The sequence below is a fragment of the Heterodontus francisci genome, unplaced genomic scaffold (genome assembly GCF_036365525.1).
Source record: "Heterodontus francisci isolate sHetFra1 unplaced genomic scaffold, sHetFra1.hap1 HAP1_SCAFFOLD_58, whole genome shotgun sequence".
NCBI lineage: Eukaryota > Metazoa > Chordata > Chondrichthyes > Heterodontiformes > Heterodontidae > Heterodontus > Heterodontus francisci.
Genome location: NW_027142006.1, coordinates 2,984,721 through 2,993,355, shown reverse-complemented (window position 1 = coordinate 2,993,355; position 8,635 = coordinate 2,984,721).

The following is an 8,635-nucleotide window of genomic DNA, read 5'->3' as shown; positions in this document are numbered from 1 at the left end:
TAAAGAACTTTCCATGCATATCCACCCTAAACTTTTCCCCTCTCACTTTGAACTCGTGACAACTAGTAATTGAATCCCCCACTCTGGGAAAAAGCTTCTTGCTATCCACCCTGTCTATACCTCTCATGATTTTGTACACCTCAATCAGGTCCCCCCTCAACCTCCGTCTTTCTAATGAAAATAATCCTAATCTACTCAACCTCTCTTCATAGCTAGCGCCCTCCATACCAGGCAACATCCTGGGTGAACCTCCTCTGCACCCTCTCCAAAGCATCTACATCCTTTTGGTAATGTGGCGACCAGAACTGCACGCAGTATTCCAAATGTGGGCGAAACAAAGTCTTATACAACTGTAACATGACCTGCCAACCCTTGTACTCAATACCCCGTCCGATGAAGGAAAGCATGCCGTATGCCTTCTTGACCACTCTATTGACCTGCGTTGCCACCTTCATGGAACAATGGACCTGAACACCCAAATCTCTCTGTCCATCAATTTTCCTGCAGGACTTTTCCATTTACTGTGTAGTTCACTCTTGAATTGGATCTTCCAAAATGCATCACCTCGCATTTGCCCTGATTGAACTCCATCTGCCATTTCTCTGCCCAACTCTCCAATCTATCTATATTCTGCTGTATTCTCTGGCAGTCCCCTTCACTATCTGCTGCTCCACCAATCTTAGTGTCGTCTGCAAACTTGCTGATCAGACCACCGATACGTTCCTCCAAATCATTTATGTATATCACAAACAACAGTGGTCCCAGCACGGATCCCTGTGGAACACCACTGTTCACACGTCTCCATTTTGAGAAACTCCCTTCTACTGCTATTCTCTGTCTCCTGTTGCCCAGCCAGTTCTTTATCCATCTAACTAGTACACCCTGGACCCCATGCGACTTCACGTTCTCCATCAGCCTACCATGGGAACCTTATCAAACGCCTTACTGAAGTCCATGTATATGACATCTACAGCCCTTCCCACATCAATCAACCTTGTCACTTCCTCAAAGAATTCTATTAAGTTGGTAAGACATGACCTTCCCTGCACAAAACCATGTTGCCGATCACTGATAAGCCCATTTTCTTCCAAATGGGAATAGATCCTATCCCTCAGTATCTTCTCCAGCAGCTTCCCTGCCACTGACGTCAGGCTCACCGGTCTATAATTACCTGGATTATCCCTGCTACCCTTCTTAAACAAGGGGACAACATTAGCAATTCTCCAGTCCTCCGGGACCTCACCCGTGTTTAAGGATGCTGCAAAGATATCTGTTAAGGCCCCAGCTATTTCCTCTCTCGCTTCCCTCAGAAACCTGGGATAGATCCCATCCGGACCTGGGGACTTGTCCACCTTAATGCCTTTTAGAATATCCAACACTTCCTCCCTCCTTATGCCGACTTGACCTAGAGTAATCAAACATCTGTCCCTAACCTCAACATCCGTCATGTCCCTCTCCTCGGTGAATACCGATGCAAAGTACTCGTTTAGAATCTCACCCATTTTCTCTGACTCCACGCATAACTTTCCTCCTTTGTCCTTGAGTGGGCCAATCCTTTCTCTAGTTACCCTCTTTCTCCTTATATATGAATAAAAGGCTTTGGGATTTTCCTTAACCCTGTTTGCTAAAGATATTTCATGACCCCTTTTAGCCCTCTTAATTCCTCGTTTCAGATTGGTCCTACATTCCCGATATTCTTTCAAAGCTTCGTCTTTCTTCAGCCTCCTAGACCTTATGTATGCTTCCTTTTTCCTCTTAGCTAGTTTCACAATTTCACCTGTCATCCATGGTTCTCTAATCTTGCCATTTCTATCCCTCATTTTCACAGGAACATGTCTCTCCTGCACGCTAATCAACCTCTCTTTAAAAGCCTCCCACATATCAAATGTGGATTTACCTTCAAACAGCTGCTCCCAATCTACATTCCCCAGCTCCTGCCGAATTTTGGTATAGTTGGCCTTCCCCCAATTTAGCACTCTTCCTTTAGGACCACTCTCGTCTTTGTCCATGAGTATTCTAAATCTTACGGAATTGTGATCACTATTCCCAAAGTAGTCCCCAACTGAAACTTCAACCACCTGGCCGGGCTCATTCCCCAACACCAGGTCCAGTATGGCCCCTTCCCGAGTTGGACTATTTACATACTGCTCTAGAATACCCTCCTGGATGCTCCTTACAAATTCTGTTCCATCTAGACCTCTAACACTATGTGAATCCCAGTCAATGTTGGGAAAATTAAAATCTCTTATCACCACCACCCTGTTGCTCCTACATCTTTCCATAATCTGTTTACATATTTGTACCTCTATCTCACGCTTGCTGTTGGGAGGCCTCTAGTACAGCCCCAACATTGTTACCGCACCCTTCCTATTTCTGAGTTCTGCCCATATTGCCTCACTGCTCGAGTCCTCCATAGTGCCCTCCTTCAGCACAGCTGTGATATCCTCTTTGACCAGTAATGCAACTCCTCCACCCCTTTTACCTCCCTCTCTATCCCGCCAGAAGCATCGATATCCTGGGATATTTAGTTGCCAATCATGCCCTTCCCTCAACCAAGTCTCAGTAATAGCAATAACATCATACTCCCAGCTACTAATCCAAGCCCTAAGTTCATCTGCCTTACCTACTACACTTCTTGCATTAAAACAAATGCACCAGTCCCTTTGCGTTCATCATCTGCTCCCTGTCTACTCTTTCCCTTAGTCACGCTGACTTCATTATCTAGTTCCTTACAGGCTTTAGTTACTACCTCCTTACTGTCCACTGACCTCCTCATTTGGTTCCCATCCCCCTGCCACATTAGTTTAAACCCTCCCCAACAGTGTTAGCAAAAGCACCCCAAGAACATTGGTTCCAGTCCAGCCCAGGTGTAGACCGTCCAATTTGTAATAGTCCCACCTCCCCCAGAACTGGTCCCAATGTCCCAAAAATCTGAACCCCTCCCTCCTGCACCATCTCTCAAGCCACGCATTCATCCTGACTATTCTTTCATTTCTACTCTTATTAGCATGTGGCACTGGTAGCAATCCTGAGATTACTACCCCTGAGGTCCTACTTTTTAACTTGGCTCCTAACTCCCTAAATTCTGCTTGTAGGACCTCATCCTGTTTTTACCTCTATCATTGGTGCCTATGTGCACAATGACAACTGGCTGTTCACCCTCCCCCTTCAGAATGTTCTGCAGCCGATCTGAGATATCCCTGACCCGTGCACCTGGGAGGCAACATACCATTCGGGAGCCTCGTTTTCGACCACAGAACCGCCTATCTACTCCCCTTACAATTGAATCCCCTATGACTATAGCCCTTCCACTCTTTATCCCGCCCTTCTGAACAGCAGAGCCAGCCACGGTGCCATGAACCTGGCTACTGCTGCCTTCCCCTGGTGAGCCATCTCCCTCAACAGTATCCAAAACAGTATACCTGTTTTGGAGGGAGATGACCGCAGAGGACACCTGCACTGCCTTCCTGCTCTTTCTCTGCCTTTTGGTCACCCATTTCCTTTCTCCCTCAGCAATCCTAATCTGCGGTGTGACCAATTCGCTAAACGTGCTATCCACGACCTCCTCAGCATCGCGGATGTTCCAAAGTGAGTCCATCCGCAGCTCCAGAGCCGTCATGCGGTCTAACAAGAGCTGCAGCTGGACACAATTCCAACACTTGAAGGAGTCAGGGACATCAGCCGTGTCCCTGAGCTCCCACATTGAGCAAGAGGAGCACAACACGGGTCTGAGACCTCCTGCCATTTTTAATCTTAAGCTTAACTTAGTCTTAACTTAGATAAATGAAAAAGGAACGAAAAGTTTTTACCAATCACACGAAAAAAAAATAAATAGAAAAAGCCTTACCTTATCTGCACACCACCGAGTCGTTTTTTTTTGGTCAGAGGAGGAGGTCGGGTGGGAGACACTACATGTGTAGGGTCTCGGGTTCAGCCGCTGCCCAAATATATAGGATTTACTTACCCAGCTGCCACCTCACTCTCCCTGTCGCCGCTGCAAAAAGAAACTGCCGAAACAAAAAGATAAGTTTATATAAGTTGTAAACTCACTTCCCCAGCTGTCACCTCGCTCTCCCTGTCGCCGCTAAAGGCAATCTTACCTAATGAACCAGTGTTGGCTGCTCCAAATTTTCCGAAACCCTTTAAAATAGCGATCGATTCTAGCGACCTGGGGGTTGGTGCAGTCCAATTGCAGGATGACAAATCGGGCATAGAGAAGCCAGTCGGGTACTTTTCAAGAAAACTAAATTGGCATCAAAAAAGTATTCCACTGTGGAAAAAGAAACATTCGGACTTTTGCTGGCTCTCAAACATTTCAAAGTATATGTCCGCCAGGACGATAAAGAAACACTAATATAAACTGACAATAACCCATTAACGTTTGTGGATAAGTTTAAAAACCAAAATACTAGAATATTTAGATGGAGTTTGTTGCTACAGCCTGATCATTTGAAAATTGTACATATTTTGGGGAAGAACAATGTTATCGCCAGCGCTTTGTCATGAATTTAATTTAACTATGCTAAGTTATGTAGATGGCGATGGTACAAAGAAAATGTTGTGAATTATCACTGGGGTAAATGGGTGTGTGAATGTGAGAAAATGTTAAGAATGTTTTTTTCCCAGTTTCTTTGAAGTGCAGGGGCAAGAATGAACACCTATCATTTTGAGAAACTGCAAGAGAAGAAGATCCTTGTCCACTCAACACAGTATTGGGCTGGCAGTCAAGTAAGCTTGGATGCAGCTTGCTGTGAAATGGCATGAGACTGACATCTCGTGGTGTGAAATAGAACTGCAAGAGCAAAATTGATTGATAATAAATAGCAAGGTGGGAATGTCAGCTGTGAGGGGGATACAAAGGGCCGGATTTTATTTGGTTCACTCCCCCCGACATTCCTGCACTGCTCCAATTCTGGTCTTTTGAGCATCGCTGATTTTAATCGCTCCACCGCTGGCGGCTGTGCCATCAGCTGTCCAGGCCCGAAGCCTGAGATTTCCCTCCCTGAACTCTCCACCTCTCCACCTCTCTTCCCTCCTTTAAAACACTCATGGAAGCTACTTCTGTGACCAAGCTTTTGGCCATCTGCTCTAATATGGTCTTATGTGGTTCGGGGTCAAATTTTGCTTTCCGACACTCCCGTACTTTAAAGATGCTCCAGAAATTTACACACAAGTTGTTGTTGATTTTGGTCTGGAATGTATTGCCTGAGAGGATGGTGGAAGGAGACTCAATCGTAAGGTTGAAAAGGGAATTTCGATAAATCGTTGAAAGGAAATGAAAGAGCTGCCACAGGCACGATGGGCCGCCCTGGTTGTAGATGTCGTCGTCATCCTTCCTTCGACATGAGATGATGGACGTGCAGCAAATCCATTGGCGATGGGATAGTTTCCCATGGTGCACTTTGTCCGATAGCTGAAGAGGTCAATCTGTGAGAGGCAGGTTCTTCCACAAGTGACACATATGAGGTGGGATTATCAGGTGTCGCTGTTTTCCATGTTGGCACCTGCTGTCAAGCTGCTGTAGTCACTGATCGTCATGGTGACGCACACACCAGTCCAGGGGTAATATCACCATTTCCCTCTGTTGTTGGCCAGTGTCTCCCATGTGTGAAAATCGATGTTTCGGGCCTTCATGTCCTGCTTGCAGGCATCCTTGAAGTGGGGCTTTGGGCATCCAACTGGTCTTCTGTCTCCGGCGACCTCCCCATACAGAATACCCTTGGGAATGTGTCATCTTCCATCCTGCGAACGTGCCTGAGCCAGCAAAGTCACCTCTGCTTGACGAGTGTGAGCATACTCGGGAGATTTGCTTTTGAAAGCATTGTTACATTTGTGATTTTGTCCAGTCTTTATTTGCGCAGTGTCTCACTGTCTTTTGCACAACTGCCTTGGCTAATTTCAAGTCATATAATGTTCTGGCTGCTGGTTTCATGTTGTGCATCAGGTCGGTTCTGCTTTTTGCTTAAATAACAGATGTCATCTCTGCTGAGTAGGTGGGGAAGAAACAGTTGCCCACCTCCTTCTGGAATGTGTCTTTGCAAAGCAGGTGTGGAAAGAGATGCAGTGGTTTTTGTCGAGATTCATCCCAAGCAGCTCTGTAACACAGGAGTCTGTGCTCTACGGGCTGTTCCCAGGGATGCACACCGAGATAAACATCAACTGCTGCTGGAGGACCATCAATTTGGTGAAAGAAGCTCTTTGGTCTGCCCTAAACTTGCTGGTCTTCCAGCGCAAAGAGTTGTTCACGACCGAGTGTTGCAGACTGGCACATTCCAAGGTCCAGGACTACGTGCTGAGGGACACACTAAAGCTTGGGGTAGCCACTGCAAAGGCGCAATGTGGAAAGACCACTGTGTAAGGTCCTCCCGCCATAGTGAACTAAGGAACTGCACCCATGGGAAACCCCTCGGGCTGTATACACCAGATATGATTTTGCTGTAAAATGTACATGGCAGGTAAAATGGAATGGAAGGGTTGTGAGGCAACTCACCCCTCTATTGAAGAAAACTTAATGAACCAGATCGAAGAAAGGAGTGAGATAGAGAGTAAAATAGCCCTGGTCTGTTCCTACTAACCCCCCGACACCCGACTTAAAATGGCATCATTTTCTCCTGCTTCTGCACATTCTAATCCATTGATGTTTGCAAACCTTTCATCTGTCCCTTTAATTCCTGTTTCCTAATCCATTGATGTTTCACAATATCCCAATCCATTGATATAACTCAGTCCATAGAATTTCCCAATCCAGATATTTTCCAGTCCATTGACTTTCCCAATCCATTAATGGTTCCTGTCCATTGACATTCCCAATCCATTTATATTGCCTGTGATTTCAAAGCAACTGTGGAATACAAATAGTATCAGTATTATCAGATGCATCGAGATGAGGTGCAATAGCACCTTTGCACTTTTTGGACTGTCAACTTGTGCTGTTTTGAACTGTTTTGGAATGCATTTTTTTTCCAGATTTCTATGCATGAAGTATATTTGTAGGAATAAAAACCTGGGAATTCATGTGCATAGTTCTTTGAAGGTGGCAGGACACATTGAGAGAGTAGTTAGCAAAGCATATGGGATCTTGGGCTTCATAAATAGAGGTATTGAGGACAAAAGCAGGGAAGTTATGCTGAACCTGTATAACGTTCTAGTTTGGCCATGAGCAGAGAATTGCATCCAGTTCTAGTCACCACACTTTTGGAGGGATGTGAGTGTCCTTGAGAGGGTGGAGGAAATTTACCAGAATGGTTCCAGACATGAGGGATTTTAGCTGTAAGGTTAGGTTGGAGAAGCTGGGGTTGTTCTCCTTGCAGCAAAGGAGATTGAGGGGAGATTTGATAGACATGTACAAGATTATAATAAATATGACAGATTTAGATAACTTACAGGGCTATGGGGATAGAGCGGGGGAATGGGACTGAATGGATTGATTTACATGGGCTTGATGGGCAAAATGACTCCATGACTCAATGACTCTCTCTGCTTCTCTCTCTCTCTCTGTCTCTGTCCAACGCTTTACCTCTCTCTGCCTCTCTCTCTCTGTCTGTCTTTAGCTGGTCCTCTAACTTTCTATTGCACTCTCTCTCCCTCTCTTTCTCTCTCTTTTTTCACTCTCTCTCTCCATTACACACATATTTATGAATCACATGTCAAAGATGGAAACATAATGAAGGAATGGCTGCGCCCTTGAAAATGTTTCCGGCAGAATAGTTAAATGTTTAAAGTTTCTGTAGGGAGTTTGACCTGAGATGGTGGGACACAAGAACGTGAGGTTATTAAAGTCTTCAGCAAATGTAATGGGAAATAATTTTCTTCACTGGTGAACCCAAAGGAACAAATATGGCACCAGAATGAGAAAAGTCAGAGGATTGAGAAACATCCAATGGATCTTCACATATACAAGTCAGCAGACCCACAGAGATACAGTAGATTGAGAGTTCAGATCCAGTCATAGACTGGACAAATATCGAGCCAGTGCTTTTTTCTTTATAAACCCAACATCTGTCCACTTGGCTATTGCACCTCGTCTCGATGTATCTGATAATACTGACACTACTTGTATTCCACAGTTGCTTTGAAATCACAGGCAATATAAATGGATTGGGAATGTCAATGGACAGGAACCATTAATGGATTGGGAAAGTCAATGGACTGGAAAATACCTGGATTGGGAAATTCTATGGACTGAGTTATATCAACGGATTGGGATATTGTGAAACATCAATGGATTAGGAAACAGGAATTAAAGGGACAGATGAAAGGTTTGCAAACATCAATGGATTAGAATGTGCAGAAGCAGGAGAAAATGATGCCATTTTAAGTCGGGTGTCGGGGGGTTAGTAGGAACAGACCAGGGCTATTTTACTCTCTATCTCACTCCTTTCTTCCATCTGGTTCATTAACGCATCCTCTCTCTCTCAGAGCGGTGGGAATCACTGGAACCCACACTTGCTGCTCAGATTGTTTGGTTCCGGGAAAATACACGATCCACATCAGATTGACAGGAAGGATAAATGTGATTCATAGCCAATCATATTCCTTTTGGTGATGTATGCTCAGCCTTGTTATATCAGCAAAGGCAGCAGGAAATGCAAATCCTGAAGAGTTTTGATAGAGTGAAGAAGGAGAAAGTGTTGCC